A 25,065-nucleotide genomic window follows, 5' to 3' on the forward strand; every position below is an offset into this window, starting at 1 on the left:
ATATATATATATATATATATATATATATATATATATATATATATATATATATATATATATATATATATATATATATATATATATATGGTTATGGCGTTTTATATGGATGCCTTATGAGTAGAAATGTATCATACAAAGAGTAATACAAATACTTTATGATCAAGCCTTGTATAATGGTTACCATCAATTATGTTTTATCAGGAGTTAATACAAATCAATAATAATATAAAAATGTATATGTATTAATATCAACATTCTTTGAATGAATATATCCAGAATGGTATGGAAATGTTATATATTTATCCTTGTTGCATTTTAGACAATTATATCAATGGTTACAAATATAAAAACCCTGCTAACATACACAATGTGTTATGAGAGATCCATGGTGATTTTTAAATATGTCACTATGATTGTTGGATCAAATCCAATCTATCTGGAATATGGTAGAAAAGGTCACTGTATACTGAATAATAACCAGTGATCCGATCCAGATCAGCTATCCATGAGGGAATTTATAGCATTGATTTATTCACTGTGAGTTATAATTGATAGAACATAATCAAAACGTCTTTAGTTTTTCCAAATATCCCATCAAGAATGTGATTAGCTAGCCAACAGCACCTCCAGAGGATGAAATCCAGGATTACACTTGGGTTAAAAATTAGTTACAGGAAACTCCCACTGATCACTTCCACTGCCTTGTGATAGGCTGGAAGATTTAATCTCCTGGGCAGGACCATAGGTAGTGAGGAGTTTAAGAAGAGAGAGGGCATTCAATGAGGGATCATCAGATCACCAGCAGAAAGGGCTCACAGGGGAATCCATGCATTCTGAATGATCACGCCCAAAGGAACACGCCCTAGACGCCATCTTGGTAATTATCAATGACCATTTTTTTCTTTTGTTTTAGTTATATGGCTTATCACAGCACAGATATCTGAACTTTTGATTTATTGACAATTATTTTTCTTATTTTATAGTCATTTATAGCCAAAGGGAGTGAGTTCTTCCAGTGCACAGGAATTGCTTACTCCGTATCTTTAATAAAACCCATTCAGTGGGTACATTTTTCTTTAGATTAACACAATCAATAGTTCTAGTATCGCTGGCTGTGAATTCCATAACTTGTTTTTGGATAAAAGCTAGACTTCAAGCTACCTCCTCTAAGCATTGATATTTTGGTATTTTGCCGCAGTATGTGCAGGCCACACCTAGCAAAGTTTAGGATGGCTCAATAAGATATTTCATTCCAAAATTATATATATATTGGTTGCCCGCTCGCTCTGTGTAGTAACACAGACCAGCGGAGGTTAAAGTGTAGACAGAAGTAAAATTCCTGTCATTTTATAGTTGATTGCATATCAATTATGGGACAACGCCCAGTCGTTATATCCACTGAGTCATCCTAAATTTTTCATAGTGAATGGTATAGCTGACATCAACCATTTTATTTTGGATAGCGCACTTTTTGACTGACTGCGCAATTTTGATTTTTGATAGCGCCATTTTGATTGTGATAGCCGCCATTTTGATTGTGATAGCCGCCATTTTGTTTTTGATAGCCGCCATTTTGTTCTTAGTAGCCACCATTTTGTTTTTGATCGATTCAGCCATCTTGTCTCCACAAATTCTGTGGTCACATGGCCGGTGGCCATATTTGATGAGTCATAGCTCTGTACTATAGTGGAATTAACTGATAAATGGTTTAAGCCTTTTGTTATTGGTAAATGAGTATAATAACATTTTGATGTTTTACTGAAATTGTATTATCCAGCTCATTGCTCATTATAGGAATAACCTTACGAGTTTTGTTTTAAATCAAAAGTGCAATTTTATATTGTTTTGATATTGTAATATTTATTTGATATTAAATTAATATTTTTACAAATTGGTCTACGTTTACATGTTTAAACCAGTACTTGGAAAAACCTCGAAAAACGAACTCACACAGTTAGGCGTATGTTTGTATTTTTAGCTCCTCCCATTTTTCCAGGAGCATTACATTTTTGATTTTATATTTATCTATTTTGAACGATTTATACAAACATTGACAAAACGCCCGACAGTATGGGGGATGTTAGTGTAGAGAGAAGCCATAGGTAGTTGTCTTGCCAGGTTATTGGGTTAAGTAGTTCAATCAGATGAGCTGAGTCTTTCAAATAGGAGTTAAGGGATTGTACATGAGGTTGGAGGTGTTGATCAAGAAAACGTGATAGGTTACTGGTAAGAGAGTTTATACCAGATATGATAGGGCGGCTAGGGGGTTTACAGAGGGATTTATGTATTTTTGGTAGATAATAAAAGAAAGGAGTTTTGGGTTGTGGGTTAATAATATAGTTTCTCTCATTTTTTGAGATAATGTTCCTATATAGTGCATCGTTAACAAAAGTTTTTAGATCTTTATTGAGTTCTGTGGTAGGGTCTATATCCAGTATTTCATAGTATTTTCTGTCTCCTAATAAGCGTTCAGCTTCTTCGAGATAATCATCGGTATTAAGAATGACAATCCCTCCCCCTTTGTCCGCTGGTTTTATTATAAGTTTATGATTGTTTTGTAGTGATTTAATAGCCGTTTTCTCTCGGTGGGTGAGATTGGATGAAGGGATAGGTTTTTCGGTATGGATGTTTTGTAGATCTTGGAGTACCAGTGAGTAAAAAGTATTGATGAAATTGCCTTTGGATGCTGTGGGATAAAACCGGGATCTGCCTTTTAGTTTAGTAGTAATGGCCTGTTTGATATTTATTTCGGAGGGGGACACTGTGTGCATATTGGTATATGCTCATTATCGGTAATGATTAGGGCTGTAAATTCGCCAGTTGGAGGTGGGTTCAGTTTTTTTATGGCAAAATGTCATTTTAACGTTAGTTTACGTATGTAAGCATTTAGATGAAGATGTTATACATATTTGATTGATTGGTAGGGCAGAATGATAAGCCTTTTTCCAGTAGGGTGGTTTCACTGTGGGACAATTGGTGATTGGATAAGTTGAAAATACATTTAGTAAGTTCAGAGTTTGGTTTTGGATTAATTACTATTGGTGTTTGTTGCGTTTATCTTTTACCGCGCTTTCCTCTTTTCCGGATTTTGGCAGGGGTCTTTTTTTCTTGGGTTGTAGAATGATTCGTGATGCTCTTGGACTGGGTAATTGGGTTGACAATATATTTTGGGATAGAGTGGCAGGTAGGTCTAAAAAAGAGTAACTGAGTGTAGTTTCAGAAGTTGTTGAGGTAGTCTACGGAGTTCTGGGGCTATTTTTATTCGGTTGGAGAAATGTTATGATTGAGGATTGTGTTGATGAGATTGGTAAGTTAATGGTTATGTTTGGGTTTGCATTGGGGGGGTTGTGGTGTGGTTAGTAGCAGACACAGGTTGTGCCTCGTTCGGATTAGAGAGATTTAATGTCTGGTTGCTGATGGGGCTTGGTTGTGGACTGTCGTGGATGGAAGGGGTGGGTGTATTAGGTTCCGAATCATAGACACTAATCTGTGATACTTTTAGAGATGAGTTATGCTCAGTTTCTGGTTGGGGGGGGGGGGATTGTCATTCCCAGCCGACTTTTCTCCCTCTGGTTGTGTGGTTGGCATAAGGGACAAGGGGGGGTTTTCTCCAGAAAAATTGAAGATCGGGTTCATTGATGGTATATGGTTATTAGGTTTTTCAACTCCAGTACGTGGGGTTGATGTAATTGACCTAGTGGGTTTGGTAGTGATGGGTTTTTTATGATGATAATTCTGATTGATGTTTGTAGGCTGTTGCGTTTTTGGGAGTGAGTTGTGCCCCATATTATAATTAAAGCTGTTTGGGGGTGGTGTAGAGGCCGTGAATTTAGTGGTGCTTATATTTGTTACTTTATTAGTAGTAGCGAAAGAAGTGGTGGTGACGGTAGTGTTGTTGGGTGGAGGTATGTGTACTGGTGGAACAAAGTGGGGTTGGTGGGTAAGGTGGAAATATGGATGGGGGTGGTGGGATAGTGAGACTCATTAGGGGTGGTGGGCGGTACATAAGTATGACTATGATACTGTCATCCTTACGTACAAGCAACCACAAAAAAGGGAAAAATTGAATGTGGTGAATCCTAACCTAAAAAAACCAAACTACACCAACTTACTTAATTTCTAGTAATGAGGATTTTGAAAAATCACCAAAAATGTATGTGGATGACAGCAGTAGCTCTGTCTTATCGGACAGCCCTACAGAAAAAAATGCTGTCGCAATGTGCAAAAGAAAAAATTTAACATCTTGCACTAACCAGCAAATACTAACTCAAAACAGCCTCATTACTGCAGATGTAGATGAGCACATGCGAAAATCCATTGAATATATTTGCTTAGATCCAAAATTCTTGGAGGAGGGAGGTGGGAGGATGAGGCTAATTAAACTCTCCCTAGCAGAGTGTGTGTAGCAGCTGTCCCTTAACTAATTAGTATAGGCAGACGAGCGAGTCAAATGGCTTAAGGACCTTGTCTTTTATAAGGGGGGGGGGGGGGGGCTCTAGGAGTGAGTGCAGTCTGATTGGCAACAATGTGCCTGCTGACTGTGATGTAGAGGGTCAAAGTTCTGCTCAATAGAGCATTATGGGGCGAATCGAACTTCCGGGAAAGTTCGCCTTTGGCAGGCGAACGACCGAAGTTCGCCGGCAAACCGTTCGGGACATCTCTAGTAGTAAGTACAGGTGTCAATAATTTCTTTTTCACTTTACGGTACAAAAAGAAAATACACAGATAGGCCAGAAACAGTGAATAAATGTATAGACATTATGTACAACATGTATACCTAAAAGATAAAAAAAAAAAAAAAAAAAAAAAAAAAATGGACGAAACCTCTGATACCATCTGTTTCAAATTTCAAAATCGCTTGGTCGTACAGTAAATATTTTGTGAGACCACCATCTTCATCAGAGGGCCCGGTCAGGGCCATTTTGGAAGGGACAGAAGGGGTGGCAGCTTAAGGGGAGAGAGCATTGTCTCCCACATTGGCTTGGAGGGGAGGCTAATACACTCTTCCCTTGAATCTACACTCAGCACATGTTAAAGGGGGTTGTAAGCTTAAAAATGAAAATCTGTTTAAAAGCAATGTTCACCCCCAAAAAGTTAGAGAACCACTTTTTTTTTTTCATTATGTGCCCCATGTGTCCCCCCAAATTGTACCTCTTCTTGGCACGTCTATGTGCTATTTGCTGAGCTGAACAGCCAGCAGGATTGTGGGCAAGATTTTTTCCCTTGCAAAATCTTGCAAGACTTCTGAAGACGTCTACGTCATCAGAAGACGCGAGACAGGGAGTAGAGCGGGGACGGATTAAGTGATGCAGCAGCACAATCAGACACCATGAGGAGAAGCTACTGAGAGGACCAGCGAGGGACAGCCAAAGAAGAGGAGTGAAGGGATGCCAGCAGTGGAGGATGCCTGAAGCAGAGCATCTGGAACGGCCGCAGAAGAGAGGTATCCAGAGTGACAGCTGCAGCAGCCAAGAAGACCGGAAGACGGCCGCTCAGGTAACTGCACTGGATCCCAGAGAGGTAAATATATAATCCCTTGTCAGGCTTGTCGGGGGAGGATTGCGGGAGGCTTCGGGGGAGCCAGCGCTGGACTGCCTGCAGCTACAGGGGAGGGGGAAGCTTCATCGGGACCCTGAGCCTTCCCCCTCCTGAGGTGAGTACTCTCCAGGGGAGTTTTTTATACAGTAGCACACAACCACACAATGTCTTATCAAGATTTTATAGGAACTCTGCCCTCTGGGGGTTTGCCACACTAAGACACACTTATAACATTGTTGTGTGCTAAGTTATATGTATTTAACCGACCCCCCCTTTTTCTGCCCACCACCAGAGCTTTCTGTTGGTGGGCTTTGATCGCTGCTACAGGCTTTTTTTATGATACATTTATAAGTTGTTGTTTTTATTTTTATTTTTTAAATAAAATTGGTTATTTTTATATTTAATTTTCCCTCCCCCCAATGGTCAATCCCAGCGATCCTCTCTCATAGACTTCAGCCTATGAGAGGGGATCGTGTCTGGAGCCTCTCCAGGGGACAGTCGAGTGACACAGCAGTCCCCAGTACAGCGCTGCATTAGATCACAGCGCTGTACAAGAAAAATAAACGATTGCTTATTTTCTATTCAGTCTGCTACCGGCGATAGCTGCTGGCAGACGGTTGATGGAGTGGAGCTACCTCACTCTAGTGGGGATGCGTGCGCATCGGCAAACGCAATCCCCTGCAAAATTCTCCCCCAGGACTTGAAGCCAATGGTCCTGGGGAGCCACCTTTCGGCTTTAAGTGGTCATAAGGTGGTTAATCAAGGACCTTACGAAATACATGGGGGAGTCTAGTTTTGTAGCTGAGGTCATTTTGGCAATATCCAGAGGTCTTGGTCATAAAGTTATCAATAAGATATTCAAACTATGATAGAAACCATGGGCCCAACCAACAGTGAAAAAATGAAGTCCGTCATACACACCTGGGTCAACTGGTTGATGATAGATTTGAAAAAAAATATAAATAAATAAAAATCTATATATATTCTGACTAGACTGCTAATAAAAAACTGGCATTTTTGCATGGTTAGCGTAGGACTCACCAGATTGGGGACACTTTGGCTCAGTTGGTGAGCTTAAGCGCGTTAAAGCGTAACCAAGATCCCCAATCACTGTTTTCCTGTTGTGTGCTGCAGCGTGTGTGTGTGTGTGTGTGTGTGTGTGTGTGTGTGTGTGTGTGTGTGTGTGTGTGTGTGTGTGTGTGTGTGTGTGTGTGTGTGTGTGTGTGTGTGTGTGTGTGTGTGTGTGTGTGTATCATTCTTTTCTGACAGGTCACGCAGTGACTGGAGAGGCAGCGCAATAAGATCCAGGTGGGTGCTGACAGTGTCACCGTCATTGTGATAAAAGTAACCACTGTTGAATCAGATGTCCAGAAAGAGGCAGTAACTGTGTTAATCAAGGAGGAGCAGGAATGGTTTGACACCTACTTTTCAAAGATTCAGACTTCCAAAGCCAAACAGATCATGATGGAAACTTGTTCTTCATCTCATCTAAAGGAGGAAGAATCAGCAAAGCAAGCAATGATGTACAAAGTCTTCATAAAAGGTAGGATCATTTGTAGAAAATTATTTTAATGGAAAATAATTGTCAGCTCACTATACCTCAAAGCTCACCCTAGGCACACAAGCTGCTGCAGTGCTTAACGAGGAGACCCTGGTTGTACCTGACCAGTGACCACATCACACTGAAGTTACCAGAAATGAGGGTCGGGTTTGGGTACCCGGTTTAATTTTAATTGGGTAGCGGCCTGTGGGTGTGGGTCGGGTCACGGATAGTGAAAGCGGGTAGGCATGAGATAATTCTCTGTCCTGTTTCCCAAAATCTGTTATGGCTGCTGGGACCAGAATACTAAATTACTTGTTTGCTGCTGCTAATCTTTAATGCCAATAGACTCCTTCCTGCTCTCATCCTCAGACTCCCCCTTCTCCATACTAGTATCTAAAAGCTAACTGGGAACATGCCAGTGTGTGATTGGAGATGTGTGTTTTCATAGCTGGATAGAACTATTTTAGTCATAATTAAGTCAAAAGTAAAAAAACAAAAACAAAAAAATTTTGGCTTTGGTTTATGGCTCTTAGTTGTTCTCTTTAATAGCTTGCTTATAACATTGTTTCAAACTTACTCCCATTAGGTTGCAGGTATACACCTTATACAAATGCTTCCCGGGCCAACTACTATAACATCTGGTCCATATGGCTTCTCTTCCTTTCATTGGACTACATTATGATGATGATCTGAGAAGAGACCCGTTTATGCTAGATGTGGAATACAATGAAAATTAACTTCGACAAGTACCCCATAGATATTATGGCTAATGATGGCATAATCCTTGGATCTCCCACCCTTCGAAAGTCTTTATAACATGCAGGATTTCGATAAAGGCATACTTGTATTGTTCACAACCTATATCCGGATGTGTTACTATCTTTTGCTTTTTTCTTTTGTTTGTCTTAACACCAATTAACACTCAGGAATGGTCGTTTTCTAAACGTTCGCCTTCTATTAATACCTACCAGTTTCAATATTGCTAACTGTTTGTGTTTATGATAGATAACCTAACGTTAAATCTAGTTCGAGTAGCCTCCCATATTACTATCTTTGGTCCGATTGGTATCCTTCTGTCCCCGGTGAGTCTATTGCCCTCATGTCGCAGTTCCCCCTTTATACATACAATTTATAAGGGAAAAGAGATATCCAAGTAACATTAAAATTTGAACTTTTATTAACCAAAATATTTTATTATGGAGGTCTGCGGATGGGGGGTGGGCTCCTAGGTGGGTATTATTTGGTCCATGATATGGGTTGGACTGTTGTGCCAGAATGCGGCCTTGCTATCTCGGGTCGGTTTATGGTGAAACGGGCACGTCCCTACAACCACTGCCTCTTGGGCTTCTAAGTTTGTAATATAAATTTATTTGCTTATATGACCTCAACGTGCTCGTTTCACCATCTGGGATGGGAAAAGTAAGGAGTTTTTTTCTGACCTCTTCAAATTATATTCCATACTAGAGACAATGGCCTAAAAAGGGGTTACTCCTTATCCGCCCCCCACAATTCTTACTCTCACATTGATCTTATTTTATTACGAGCTTTTTGTGCCCCCTCACTAGCCTACTCAACACCATTAATATCTCTGGTCTGGTCATGACCCGGCATTGACATCCCCCATCCCCAAAACAATGAGATCTCCCTGGAGACTCAATGGGCTCAATTCTGGTAGTGTTTAGTAAATAATTAACTCATGGAATTGGGTTTACCTCATGAGGGAAATCAACTTTTGAATTCTGGTAGTTTAAGTAAAATTTTACCTCATGTAATTTCATGAGGTAATTCATGTGATAATTTTATACTAAAAATGTGTGGTATTTAGTAGTGAAATACCTCACACTTTAATTCTGAAGTGAAATAAGGTGCGTGTTTGCATGTCTTTTACCTCACATTATAAGACCTACCTCTACCACATGATAAATGCAGTGCTGTGACAGAATTGTGATATCTGTCACATAACATGGAGCCTTTTCAGCTTGTTCTGTGTTCAGGGCCCCCATATTTTGCTGAAATAAGTAAAAGTAATCTGACCAACAGATCCACCCCCCCAGCTTCCATTTTGTTTTAAAAAAGTACAAGTGCTCCAAACCCTGTACAATCCTTCATCTGCTGCGCCCCCCTCAACATTGCCATTCCCCAACCTCTGGTTGGAAATAAAAGTAAAACTGCTCCAACCCACAGCCTCTATTTTTTAAAAAATTAAGTAAAACTGCGGCAAACACAGATTCCCCCCCCCCCCTCCTCTGGTTAAAAGTGCTCCGAGGCCCCCCCAGCAGCCTCTAAAAGTAAAAGTGCTGTAACCCCCCCTCCAGACCCCCAGCCTCTAAAAGTAAAAGTACTCACTCCCCCAGTCTCTAAAAGTGCTGACCCCTTCCCCAGCCTCTAAAAGTGCGATGACCCCCCGCCTCTAAAGGTAAGTGAGCTTGATTTTTTTTTATAATGGATGCCAAAAAATTTACTTTTCATAGGTTGCTACATAATCAAATACACCTTCCCTCCTCAAAAAAAAAAAATCTTCCAAAAGACTATCCTAACTTATGGAAGACAATTAAAGACTATTACTTATTTGCTGCAGGCTTACCACTGAAATACCTCATGTTTTACCTCACTCTATGCATTTACTTCATGTTTTACCTCATGTTTTACCTCATGTTCGGAAATGGAGAAAAATCTTTCAGAATTGATAAAAGAAGAGGAAAATACCTCATGAGGTATTTTACCTACAAAAAAATATTTACCTCACATAGCTACCAGAATTGAGTGCAATGAGTCTCTTCTTCTGAATACTGAAATACATGACAAAATTGACACATGTATCTCTAATTATTTTAGTGAAAATGATATCGACAAGATTAGTGCTGCCATTTGCTGGTTGGCACACAAGGCAGTGGTCGGGGGGAATTCATTCAAATTTCCTCTAAATTTAAACGTGAAACACACTGCCCTATCTAACCTTGAACATAAAATTTACTTAATTTAATCAGTCACGCCCTTCTTGCTTTCTTCTGAAACAAATTCACAATTTACAGCTGTAGTTGGAATCTATTCTTAACTCTGATTGTGAAAAGGCTCTTAGGTGGACAAGGGCGATTGCTTATGAACAACTCAACAAGCCTAAGGGCCCGTTTCCAGTATAGCGAGTCAGCATGCATTTTCTGCATGCAAATTCACATAGGCAATACAAGTGGATGGGCCTGTTTCCACCTGTCAGGAAAGCAGAGCGTTTTCGTGTGCAGGAAAAATCTGAACAGCAGAGCCATCAGAATTCGGGCGCCGCACACATTACATGCGATTCGCACGTAATGTTTTTAATAGGAAATTCGTTCACGTTTTCATTAGCAGGTGTTTTGCATACATTTTTGTTCAAAAAATTGCATTCAGTAAAGACTTTTTTTTCTGCCTGGTTCAATCTCTGTTTCCTGTTGTAACTTTATTTAAAAACATTTTGCAGACGCTGGCAGCATGGAGTATAGTATTGAGGCTCTTGTGGGCAAAGTGCAGGAGAATCCTTTCCAGTACGACAAGGCCGATGCTAGGTACAAGGATCTGGCACTCACCAAGAGAACTTGGCAGGAGATTACAGCAGAATTTACGGAAAATTGAGATGAGTTGTCAGCAAAAGACAAAAGAAAAGATGGAGTATGTTATGTTGTGCTGCATGCAGGCAAGCAGTGGCATAGCAATAGGGGTTGCAGAGGTATGGACTGCAGCGGGGCCATGGGGTCATAGGGGCCACGTGGGGACCTGTATCCAGTAGAAAATCAGCACTTTATAGCAGTGCGCCTTACTTTTTGTATAGTTAAATGTGTTTCTGGTTATAGCTTAGCATCTCCATGTCGTAACCCTCAATGCAGCTGACCTTCCATTGTGTGTGCAACTATTCCACCTGTGTATTCATGCAGAGGCAAGCATTTGTCTAAAGTGAATCCTCATCCACCCCGATTCCAGGTACCCAAAATTGCTGCGACTCCCACTACTCGGCTCCGACTCCAACTCCACAGCCCTGTGCATGTCTACCTATAAACACTTTGAACTGCTACTGTTCCTGAGGAGGATTTATGAACCACAAAGGTAATTATTATAAACACCTCTCAATATTTCCTATCTTCTACTTATGTTTTTATAATCATATTTTTACATTACATTAGTGCAGAGGCATAACAACCACCCATGCAAGGGATGCAGCCGCAGGGGGGGCCTTAGGGGGAGAAGCCTGGGGGGGCCTGGCTCTGTGGTCCTCCAGGGCCTTTTTTCGGGGCAGGAAGGGGGTGGAGCAGGTACAAACATCAGCAGGGAGGGGTGGCTGATTCCCCCCCAACTCAGGATACCGTCAGTGCTCCCCCCGCCAGCAACTACAGTTGTGGGGGCCCGATCCAAAGTTTTGCAGGGGGGCCGACTGATTTCTATTTATGCCTCTGCACAACTGCTAAGTAATGTTGTTATTTTTATTACAGGACTGAAGACTCAAAGTAGTGTCATATCTCCAGCACCCAGCTCTGAAGTTAGTGAGGGTGCTTCAGAGCTGCCATCGCCACAGGCCACCGGAACCTCAACTGTTGCAGAATCTACATATAGAGCAAGTAGAGTTAGACAGAGGAGAAGAGCAACTGAAATGCAAGATAATTCCCAGCAACAAATGCAAATGGCATCTACTTAAAAAGACATTTTGGAGTACTTGAAAAGTAATAGATAGCAACAACGTGCCATTGAGGATAATCAACCACACTCTAGAAGAAAAGAACTGTGGTAGGGGTGGCTCAGCACCCTGTAGAAAAAGGCACAGGAGACAAAAGAACGGGAGCCCAGTAGTGCAATATGTCAATGATCATGCGTTTTCTGACAAAGGGAGGCTCCCTTTGTCAGACTGATCTTATTCTTTTGGCATTGCTATTGGCCTGAGGAAGCGGGCTTGGACCCGCGAAACGCGTTGCCTGTGCTAAATTAAAAAATGTTTTGTAAAATTACAGAGATTTCGTCATTGAGATAAGCTACCTCATATTACTTTTTGTTTTTAAGTTGTTTTTAGACGCTTTTATCCAACCAGGGCGCCTCTTTCCCCCAATTGTGCACACTCTAGAAGGGCCACATGATGTTTCTGGACAACATAGAGCAGAAACATCTATGACACAGCACTTATTTGACAATGATGCAACTGAGTAGAAAAATTACGTATTAAGTAGCCCCACCGCTCCCCTAATGTTAATTGCCTGAAGTGGTACAGTAGTACCTCTTTGCCTTGCCACCTTAGCTACTTCGACTACAGGTATTGTCCACTGCTCCTCTTTGCCCAACAGCATGGTGCAATGTGTGTCAGGATGTGTGTGTCTGTGTGTGTAGTTTGAGTGTGTGTGTGTGTGTGTGCAGGTGTATGGTGTTTGGGGGGCGGGGGTGTACTGTGGTATGTGTGTATTTGTGTTTGAGAGTATTTTGTGTGTGAGTGTGTTGTGTTGTGTGTCTGTGTGTGTGTGTAGGAGCCTTTGTCAAGCAGATCCAGGGGTGCTGTATTTTTTTAAAACTTTTTTTTTTGGGGGGGAGGGGGGGGTGGAGGAGGATGGTGGCCCATCCACAGTTTTGGCAGGGGGCCCAGTAATTTGTAGTTACGCTACTGGTGTTTGGTGTAACAAAAATGTTGTTTGTTATATTTTTGTTGACCATTGTTGAATGGTTTTGTTTACAAAAAAAAATGTTGCACTTGAACTTATTACAAATTGGTTATATTTTTGTTTTCAACCAAATATATGGAAGTAACTTTCCAAAATTATTATTTTTCTTATGTCTCTTTTCTGTATTACAAGTACTTATATTGCAAACAATGTAATGTGTTGTGGCTGACAAAGGGTAGTGAATTATAATTGAATGTGTATTGAATGATAATACACATGACTAAAAATTACAGAGTTTGTTCTCGCTGTTGCTGTGTGGCGAGGCCGGAACACAGCAACAGCAAGAATAATCCCAGAGTGCGGAATAGGGAGGCAGAACGGGGCTTGTGGAGGAAGTGGGTCAGGGACGGAAAGAAACCAGGTAAAAGGTCCACCCCTTGGCAAGTTTTGATGTGTTGTACCAATAGTTTATTTTGCAATAGCTATGAAGGTCTGAGATCTGCAACAGATAATCAAAACTAAAAAATAATGATAATAACCAATAACTATTTCATTGCATCAATAACTATTCCATTAGATTTAGTAATTACTGCATTATGATAAAAAAAAAATCTAGTACTTACAATGCTGTTGACATATAGGTGTAGTCAAAGAACTTCACCGGGTGACTCAGAAGTTCCTCATACAGGACAGTAAACTGCCCTTTGATAGGCCTCTCCACAACCAGATGATGGACCCAGATGATGGACCCAGAACCGGTGACATCTTCGAGGTGCAATCCTCCTCCGCCGCATACTCTGCATGGTCATCATCATGTTGGTTAACAAAGAGAGCAGCAACACCTCAAAATAACCAAAAAAACAGCACAACAAAAAACCACAACCTTCTCAAAACCCACTAGTAGAAACAGGATGGAGGTCCATATATGTAAATTTCAGTGAAAAAAAACCTCTTCCTGAGGTGACAACTTCCTCTCTAGAGCTTCCTGAAGCTCTAAGGCAGAGACAGGGTTAAATTTGCATACGCAAATTCGCGTATAAATTTGCGTACAAATTTTTAAATTCATATAGCCAGTTTCTGCTGTGAATTTGCACCGCAAAAGTGGAAACAGGCCCTAACAGATGGCTAGCTAAAAAGTAACAAATTCAGCATGTATCTAACAGGATAATTAAAATTTATGATACTTCTGGTAGAGTAACACCTAACCCTGAAAACATTTACCAAACTTTCCTGGAATATTACAACCAACTTTATCAGGATGATTCCCCCAACCTAGCTAACAGGGAAAAAGAGGCTTTCCTTAACCAGACTATAAAAATCTTAGCGCCCCCCCCCCCCCCCCGACACAACCAAATACCATAACAATAACATTACCCATGAGGAGCTTCATGAAACCTTTAGAAAACTGCCCCTGGCCCTGACGGATTATCACTATTATACTACAGAAATGTTGAAACCAAATTCACCCCCCCCCCCCTTTCCTACTCAAATTTTTGAATCACATCATGAAAGGTGCCCCCCCCCTCCCCCCAGAATCCTTGGCATCACAAATTGTAGTCTTACCAAAACCCCAAAGAGATCCCTTTCTTCCAAAAAACTACAGACCAATATCCTTATTGAGAGTTGACTACAAGCTATTCACTTCTGTGTTGCTACCAATGGTTTCCAATTCTCGCTGTAAATCACCACATTTTCAGTTTTAATATCATCTTTAAATTAATTTCCACGACAGTAATACGGACAATAATGTTGATAACAGTCTGTTGACAGTTTTTTCTTCAAAGTTGAAAAAAAAAAACCTTTCGAAAATTTTCAAATTTTTTTTATGGAAATCCGGTTTTTTTTTAAATCATATTTTTTTATCATATATATATATACATATATATATACATATATATATATATATACATACATATATATATACATATATATATATACATACATATATATATACATATATATATACACATATATATATATACATACATATATATATACATACATACATATATACATACATACATATATACATACATACATATATATATATACATACATACATACATACATATATACATACATATATATATATATATATATATATACATACATACATACATACATACATACATACATACATATATATATATATATATATATATATATATATATATATATATACTTATGCGGCATACCAAAACCAATCAAGGACAACCACAGTGTAAGAGGTGTAAAAAGGGGTTGGGGAGCATTTTGTTAATGATTAGTACTGTTCAAAGCATAGATAGAAGTTAATATTTTCAGCACAGGACCAATAAAGTGCTAATACTGTAGTTTGGGTAGGACCCCTTGGTGCCCCTATTACCCAAGGGCCAGATGCGTTTGTTATCTCTGCACCCCCTTACCTGGTGAGAACAGTAAATGCCTGGTGGCTATTAGTGGCCACTAATTATACAATTTGTTGGATGGTTATGAATTTTTTCATATGAGCAATACGAAATGATCTTTTTGGACCACCAAACTAATCAAATCCGATGAATGAATTTGATTTGGTTTGATCATGACAATTAGTTTGGGACAACTAATGGACAAATGTCTCTAGTCATAACCAATCCAAACGATCATTTCTGATCGCTCATGCGAACAATCTTTTGTGAAAGATTGTACAAGAATTTTGGGGAAAAAAATCTATCAGGTAAATCAAGCAGAAAATCTAACAAAATTGTATGGCGGGTACCTACTACCTAACATAAGTGTCCACATTAAAGAGGAACTCCAGCCTAAACAAACATACTGTCATTAGGTTACATTAGCTATGTTAATTAAAATACATAGGTAATATAATCTCTTACCCACCCTGTTTTAAAAGAACAGGCAAATGTTTGATTTCATGAGGGCAGCCATCTTTTTGGTTGAAAGGAGGTGACAGGGAGCATAAGACACAGTTCCAACTGTCCTGTGTCCTGAGCACCTCTCCCAGTTCCTAGGGAACGTGAACAACAACATAGGAAATCCCATCATGCTCTGCACAGCATCAGGGAAAAAAAGCCCGGGGTTTTTTCTTTGATGGGTGGAGCTTAGCTAAAAATGCAGCTAAAATGATGCTTTGGTAAGAAAAAAAAGTTCTGATGCTGTGAAACTGTTAAAGAAACACCAAGCCTTTTCAGTTCTGCTGAGAATATTTTTAGTCCAGAGGTTCACTTTAAGATTGGTTGGTGTGGAGGATCACAGATCATTGCTTTAAATCATTCTTCTGCCAATTCGTCTCAATAAGAGGTTGTGAGAAAGAAGAGAAAATGTCTGAAGCAAAGCGCAGAGGTGATAGGGCTGTGGCAATGGCAAACCAGCAGCTATCACACCAATTCAACGAATGTGGGCCAGTCGCAGGTTATTTTAGTAAGTTACAGCAACTATCTACAAAGACTATTATATGTCCGATAATAGCAGGTGACAAGGATGAATACCTGAGGAAAGTATTATGTCAAATGTTAGACTGTGCACTCTTCAACAAGAAAATTAAGGCAGATCAAAGACAGGGATATTTTATCAGTTTCATGATTAATCACATGCCTCAAATACAGGGTGCTATTGAGGTAATGAACAAGCACTTACAGCACAACGTTAATTTCGTTAAGACTTGGTATGGAATACGGAGTTCTGAAGGCTAACATGACTGAACACAATGTTATCAGAGACATCGATTATGATGAAAATGGTACCAGAACAGAATTCCTCAAGTCAGGACAGGCAGTATTACTCAATGGATAGTTGCCCCCAAGTTCTCTGTGATACCATCTTAACACAAATGCTCATAATTGCTTCCAAGGCCATAACAGCACCCGAAAGGGCTGTTGACTACTCAAGTGAAAAAATTGCGGCGTTTAAAACACAGATCACTGTTAACCCAAATCACTGGCTTTCACATGAAGCTGCTCGTAGAGTTAGTGACATGATTTGAGACAGCTTTATGATAAGACGATTAATAGTCAAATTGTTAGTGTCAGTGAAACAAGGAGATATTGGTAAACAGACCACGGCATCATGTGTAACCCCATACTGTACCCTATATCAGAATGACAGGACTCACCGGATATCAGCTTGTTATGCAACATGTCATCTCACCAAGGTGCCCTATCATGGCTCTGGAGCCGTTTGTCCATGAAGTTAGGTACTTTCTTAACTTAATGAAAACTTATGGAGAATTGGGAACAGATGGACCCTACCTTAAATTCTTGGGTCAACCGTGTTCTTCAGATTTTAATGTTGGTTCTTATATCCATCTTTAGCATCTCGTTCAAGCGATCAGCCTGCAGCCCAAGCCTCCGATCGCCGCTCTGCACACAGCCCTGTGATGCCGGTTACCGGGTCCTGGCTTGATGACGTCATCAAGCCGGGACTCGGCTATTCAGCATCACAGGGCTGCGTGCAGAGCGGGGATCGGAGGCTCGGGCTGCAGGCTGGTCGCTATAACAGGAAAAGGTGAGTCAGACTGCTTTCTTATTTTTTTTAGCAGATCCGACCACGGAGGGGGAGAGATGAATGATCACGCTGTTTGCTACAGCGGTGATCGTTCATCCGCGGGGGGGTCACTAATTGGCTCCAAGGGAACATTTTCCCTTTCACCAATTAGTATTGCAGCTGTTAGTGCCAGGAGGTGCGCTCTGAAGCGCACCTGTTCCTGCACAACAGGGCTGCAAGCAGGTCAGTATATCTACGTCGCTGTGGCTTGGAGAGGGCCACAGCTGACGTAGATATACTGTAGCAAAGGAGAAAGTGGTTAATTGGCCAAGTTTATGAAGTCTGGCTTCACCATAGCCTTCCAGGCATACACCCTGCACCATTCCCATTCACAATAATGCAACTATCTAGGGGTTATCTGAGGGCCTTATTCAAATCACAACACCCAACCAATCACCACACTCATCCCTTCAAAGGTCGGGAACATTTTAGGAAAACAATTGCATGCCTCAGTTTTACGCAGGTCTTGCCAGTCCAGAAAAGCTATGGCTAAATTCTGACTAATGAACATCCATCATTTTACAAGCTTGGGGCTTTTTTAAAGAAAGAGGACTCGTCCCAAACTCCAGGAAACTTTCATAAAGCATCTGAGAAGGGTTCAGAACACCGCACAATGTTTAATTGGCCAAGTTTATGAAGTCTGGCTTCACCATAGCCTTCCAGGCATACACCCTGCACCATTCCCATTCACAATAATGCAACTACCTAGGGGTTATCTGAGGGCCTTATTCAAATCGCAACACCCAACCAATCACCACACTCATCCCTTCAAAGGTCGGGAACATTTTAGGAAAACAATTGCATGCCTCAGTTTTACGCAGGCCTCGCCAGTCCAGAAAAGCTATGGCTAAATTCTGACTAATGAACATCCAACATTTTACAAGCTTGGGGCTTTTTTGAAGAAAGAGGACTCGTCCCAAACTCCAGGAAACTTTCATAAAGCATCTGAGAAGGGTTCAGAACACCGCACAATGTTTAATTGGCCAAGTTTATGAAGTCTAGCTTCACCATAGCTTGTGGATATGGCAAAAAGAATTTGAGTGACACTGAACTTGAATTTTATACCGATGCGTCTGGCAGCGTGGGCTGCGGCGCTTATTGGGCAGGTAGATGGTTTTCTGCAAAATGGCCCTTAACATGGCAGCAGCCTGAAATACTGAGGAACATGGTACTTCTTGAATTATTTCCAGTAGTAGCAGCGCTATTCATATGGGGAGAGAGCTTCAAAAGGTAGGCGAATAATCGTTCACTCAGATAATAAAGGTACAGTATATGCTTTAAATTGTTTGACTTCAAAGTCACCTCTAGTAGTTAAATTACTAAGAGTTTTAGTTCTTTATGCTTTGAAATTTAATATATGGATTAAGGCACAGCACGTTCCGGGTTTAAAAAATGACATTGCTGATTCTCTATCACGATTGCAGATGGGGAGATTTCGGCTTCTGGCTCCACATGCACACCCAGTGGGGGAGGAAATTCCTGCATTTATGTGGAACATGATATGGAATTAGTTCAGTACGGGATACAGCAATCGTTGTCAAAAGCCACCTGGCAGGCCTATTCCAGCTCATGGAGGGAGTGAAGTAGTTTTACTGAAAATTTAGGTGTTTAATGCCTGCACTACTACAGAGAATTGAGTGTTGAAATTCATAATAAGTAAGGTTAAGAAGGGTTACTCGCATTCTCATATCTCCAAGTCTTTGGCAGGCATTTCTTTCTTCTTTAAATTACGCAATCTCCCACATTGTAAGTCGTATTTTTCGGTTCAGCAATTTCTTAAGGGTTATAGGAGACAGTCCCATGTCCCAGATAGTAGAAGCCCAATTACGCTGGAAATTTTGTCAGCACTATGGGATGCAGCTGCGTTGGTCTGCAAGTCTCAATTTGAAGTATGTCTTTTCCGTTGTGCATTTTCTCTTATGTTTTTTGCGGCTTTCCGTATTTCTGAGCTGATTTCTCAGAGTAAGTCTAACGCTTCGGGCTTGAGATATGGGGCTCGATTCACAAAGCGGTGATAACTCAGTTATCACGCCTAAAAGACTTTAGGCGTGATAAGCCGTGCAAAGCTGAGTTATCACCGATTTTTGCTGCTCTTCGCGCGAAGCTCCCGCGCGCGAAGTTTTGCGCGCGCAAAGTCCCATAGGGTTCAATGGGCGTGGGGCGGAAGACTTTGCGCGCGGAAAATTCGCGCAACTTTCTTCTTATCATGCCTAAAGTGAGTTTAGGCGTGATAAGGGGCTTTTCACAGGCGTGCAAACACTTTGCACCGCTTTGTGAATCAAGCCCATGATGTTAGAAGATCCCGTGAAAAACTGAAGTTGTGTTTAACATTTTCAAAAACTGACCAGGAGGGTAAGGGAACTCAGGTGGAATTAAGGGCTTGGCCTAATAATAAACTTTGTCCACTCAGTAATTTTGATAATTATATAGCAGTCAGGGGCGAAGACAGGGGAGCTTTACTGCAACATCAATTGGGTTTTCCTCCTTGTTTTCAATTAAACATAGTGTTACAACGTTGCGTTTTGAAAGCAGGTTATGGTCATCAAAAAATTTCTGCACATTCCTTCCGAATAGGGGCTGCTACAGAGGCAGCCAGGTTAGGTCTGGAGGAAGGGGTTATTAAAAAGATGGGTCGTTGGAGTTCATCAGCCTATAAACTGTATGTGCGTGTTTGATTATGTTTCCGTGCTTGCGGCAGTTAGGAATGTTTTCGTACAGGCACATTGATCTAGAAGGTGGCCTTCCTGGTCTGTATAGACAGGATGGCGTGCATTTGAGTGAGATAGGTTTGGACATTTTTAATTTGGGTCTTCAGAGCTGCATTGAGATGGTCATGGGGTAGGTGCTAGGCCAGGTGCCTGGCGGTTGGGGTCATATTTCTTGGTGATAAAGAAGAGCATATCGGAACTGTGGTAGTTTGATATGAATAAAGAGTGTTTATACAATGTTTAATAAAGTTGGTTTATCGACCTCAATTTATTTATTTTAATTTATCATATTTATTGGTTACCAAATAAAATTGGCCACGGCCTTTAAAATGCCAGCTCTGGAGTTTTATTTGTTTGTCATTCATGTTTAGTTCAAGTTAAAGGGTTGGGAGGGGGTATTGTCTACGGGCCCATGTGCATAGGGTGCATGAAGGTACGCAGGGTTCAATACTAAAAGTAACAGCATGTTACTCCCGCTATTTATGTCATTGAATAAAGTCCTAGCTGTTTTTATAAGTTTGGTAAATGTACATTTGAAACGCTAATAGTCCAAAAAAATTAAGCATGCCATGCTTTAACGTACCTTTTATTGTATGACAAACGTTTCAAACCAAACATGTATTTATTTGTTTTACATTTATCTCTTTCAGGAAACATGGAGTGTTAAAGCAGCTCTTGTCGATCTACACATACGTGTAGTACAGGTGGACAATTATTACATGCTAATATGTGTTCTGCACACACTTTGCATATCTTGCATCCGGAATACTGTATTATATCTTTGGTAATGTTTCAATACTGGATTGTGTTAATCAGCACACAAAATTCTTTTTTAAGTGGTTTGGAAATGTACTCTACTTGTTTGTATGTGTGACAGCTCAGAGTTACTGTAAGGATGAGACATTTCAATCAACTTAGCTGTTCTATAGCACTTACCAATATAAGATTTGCTTACAGTCTTTTAAATAATGTAACAGTTACAGCACAAAATAATTGCAATTATTGCAAATCTGCTTCCATGTAGTGCAAATGTTTGGTGTCACAACTGTACCTATGTTTTTCGGCGTGTAACGGTGACTGAAAAGTAGTCTGTTATGACGTCTTATGATGTTCATGTTCTTTTGTACAACATTATACGACAAAGAATTATCTTTCAAAAACACCCCTTCATAGAAAAGGACATGGCAACAACATAGACTGCGTGTTGATGTGGTACATATACATGCGGATGTAGGGGTCAAATGTGTATGAAACACACCATTTCATTACCATGTAGCACTAGTGAGAGCATGCTGTTTAGATTACAGTAAGGAATTTTCCAAGCAATTTTCCTGTAATTGTAGAACATAAGTTCTTCAATACTTTCTAAAATACAATGGCCTCAATTCACTAAGATCATGCTGGAGATAAGGCAAGAGAAAACTTACCACCACACAGTGAGAGAGCTATCTTATCTCTCCATTCCTTAAGTTACCTCCTCTGTAGTTATTTTCACACGCAGTTAATTAACAGCCTGTCTTTAACTTTAGAATTCTGGAGTTATTTTAAGAATTGAGGAGTTAACTTTAGGTTTGCTTGAGGTAAAATGTTTCCTGAATACTACATGCCTTATCATCATGGTGATAACTCTAGAAACGTTATTAAAGTCAGGAGGTAAGTTTAGTAAATTGAGGCCAATGTCCATTATTACGCTACTTCAGTGATCTGCAAACTTGCCTCTCCAGATGTTGAGGAACTACAAGGCTCACTATGCACTTTGGTAGTCTGACAGGCACAGTAATAATGCATACACACAAATGCATTGTGGGGTTTTTAATTCCTTAACAGCTGGAGAGGGAAGTTAACAGATCAATGTGCTATGGGATTAAAATAAACAGCTTCGTGTACAGAACATAGGCATCCACACTCCAATTATGTAACAGAGTTTGGAATCTTTTCTAACCACATGTCATATTGATACAGGGTTGACATGCTGATAAGTTGTGCAAAACAATTGGTTTTTATGTAACATCAGGACAAATGATGTATATTAATGTTAGCACCAGGTAACATAGTATGAGTTGTTGGAAAAGAAAACATTGAATGATCACATATACGTTACCATTGTTGTTGATGGTATTAATATACAAATGATAACACACTTAACTATATATGTTGCTTTTCTCTGTACTGTCCTTTACAAATGTGAAGTTGTCATATCCTTTTTTCTTTGGGTAATGTACATAATCATTTTTCTACTAAAGTATATAAGAAATTGTTACTAACCTTAATAAAAATCTACTGAGGGCCACCCACATCCTGGCCGCCCTCAGGGAGCAGGAGCAGAGGTGTCTGACCCCCAGAGGCCTCGAAGTCGGTTACGTGGCAAACGATAATGGGGTCAACCTGGTGACCGCACTGCACCTGGGAGAGCTCGAGCACATTCACTGCTTGGCCAACGTCCTGAATTTGGTTGTGCAGCACTTCCTGCGCACCTTACCGGGGATGGACCAGCTGCTGGAAGATGCACGTAAGGTGGTGCACCATTTCCGCCGCTCTGCCACTGCCTCTGCAAAGCAGGCCACAGGCTCGCCATCACATCACCTGATCATAGTAAAATAGGGTGCATATTTGAACATCACAGATAAGTATACAAACATTTATGATGTATGGAGTTTACATTAAAAATGGAATTGCTCATTCCAAAACTTGCATTACTTAGAACTTTAAAGTGCAAATATCAATCAGTGGCTTCGGTGGCAGCTAGAGCCGTGGATGTGGGAGCGTGGCCCCTCCATAAGCGTAATGGGAATGGGGCCGGACGGGGCTTCCAGGGTGGCCAATCAGTGCGCACTTTATGTGCGCAGTCTAGACTGACCAAGGAGACGCTCAGTCGCTCGCAGCAGAAATGACGTTAACACATGACGTCTGGAGCGTTGCTAGGGTGACCAAGTGAGCCTGGCAGCCGGGACTGATAGCAACCCTGGAAAAATAAAGAAAACTCTGGAAATGTTGCTATGGAGGCGATGCTACAAAACAGTGTACCGAGGGATAGCCTAAAAGCGTTGAAAGGACACATTTAGTGCCTCCAACTGGCAGCATATAATATATGGCCATAAATATAGAAAACGTGCATCACGAGCATGTCCACATTAGATATGGGCTGAACGGTTCGCATGCGAACGGTTCCAGGCGAACTTTGGCCAAGCGAAGGAGAACTTTCCCGGAAGTTCGGTTCGCCCCCATAATGCTCCATTAGGGTCAACTTTGACCCTCTACATCACAGTCAGCAGGTACATTGTAGCCAATCAGGCTACACTCACTCCTGGAGCCACTTCCCCCGGTATATAAGGCAGGCTCCACTGGCCATTACACTCACTCATGTGCCTGCTATAGTGAGAGTAGGGCGAGCTGCTGCCGACTGTTTCTCCTAGGGAAAGATTAGTTAGGCTCTTGGCTTGTTAGCTTGCTCCTGGCCGATTCCTATTGCTATAATAGCACCCACAACAGCTCTTTTGAGAGCTAATCCTGTTCTTGTGATTTTTTTTTTCTGTGCGTCACTGACACTTGTGTTGCATTATAGACAACCTTGATAATTCATACTGTGTTTGTGCCAGCCCAGGCCCAGCACAATCAGACAGTGAGTCAGTGATTAGTGACACTGACTACCTGTGTCAGTCAGCTACACATTGTGTAATTCCCATTATTACTGCACTTGTGTTGCGTCGACAGCTTTTGTAATTCATACTGTGTGCAGTGCCACTGCCAGCCCAGGCCCACCACATTCAGTGACTACTGTACCTGTGTGTGTGATAGGCAGCTGCACATTGTAATACCCATTACTGCATATACCTACCTAGCTGTTGGGTTCAGTGAACCCACCTACCTATGTGAGTGCACGCAGTGTGATATACCACTCTATGCAACCTGTTAACTGCTGCACCTTTGTGACTGCACATTGTATTAGTGAAATCAGTGCATACCTTTCACTTCATCCCCTCCCCCCCCCCCCCCCCCCGATATGGACAAAACGGACAAACCAGGTCGCGGCAGACCCAGAGGAATGCCACCTGGCAGGTGTGTGCGAGGTCATGTTGATGTGATTTCATGCGGCCCTGGCCCAAAGTACAGTGCTCAGAAGAAAGCACATCCCATCACCTCCCAAAATTGTCAGGACGTGGTTGACTAACACAGAACACCTCATCTCCCGCAACCACCAGCGCTACTACAAGCACTACATCCGCTGCATTTGACACTTCACAGGAGTTATTTAGTGGTAAAATCACTGATTCACAGCCACTACTGCTACAACAAGATGAAGGCGCTAAGCAAGTTACACCACCTCATATGTGTGAGTTAGGCGACAATATGGACGTAATGGAGGAGGATGATGATGATGATAATAATTCCTTTTTTGTATAGCGCATTTCTCCTGTCGGACTCAAAGCGCTTGCGAGGCAGCCACAAGAGCGCACTCAGTAGGCAGTAGCAGTGTTAGGGAGTCTTGCCCAATGAACTCCTTACTGAATAGGTGCTGACTTACTGAGTAGGAAGAGCCAGGATTTGAACCCAGGACTCCTACATCAGAGGCAGAGCCCTTAACCATTACACTTTCCAGCCACATGATGATGATGAAGTACCAGCTGTGCAGTTTTGGAGGTGTCTGAGGAAAGCGAAGCTGGGCATGAGGATTATGACGACGATTATACGGATGCCACGTATGTTCCCAATAGAAGAGATGAACAGGGGGACAGTTCGGAGGGGGAGTCAGAGAGGAGTAGGAGGAGACGAGTTCCTGAAAGAAGCAGGGGGAGCTCGTCCTCAGAAACAGCTGGTGGCAGTGTCCATCGGCAGCTATGGACAGCCAGCCAACATGCCCTTCAACGTCAGCTGCTGACTCTGAGGCCACCATAGTGCCATCACCCCAGGGGGGCTCAGCGGTGTGGACATTTTTTAGTGTGTCTTCCTCAGATCGGAGTAAAGCCATCTGATCTCTCTGTCTCCAAAAATTGAGCCATGGAAAGGCTAACACTCATGTAGGGACAAGTGCCTTACGAAGGCACCTGGAGAAAAGGCACAAACAGCAATGGGAGCAAAGAACACCTGAGCAAAACCACACAAAAGAAAAGCCACCCTCCTTCTCCTCTTCCTCCTTCAGGTGCAGCATCTTCAG

Source organism: Hyperolius riggenbachi, chromosome 1 (assembly GCF_040937935.1).
Source record: "Hyperolius riggenbachi isolate aHypRig1 chromosome 1, aHypRig1.pri, whole genome shotgun sequence".
Classification (NCBI taxonomy): domain Eukaryota; kingdom Metazoa; phylum Chordata; class Amphibia; order Anura; family Hyperoliidae; genus Hyperolius; species Hyperolius riggenbachi.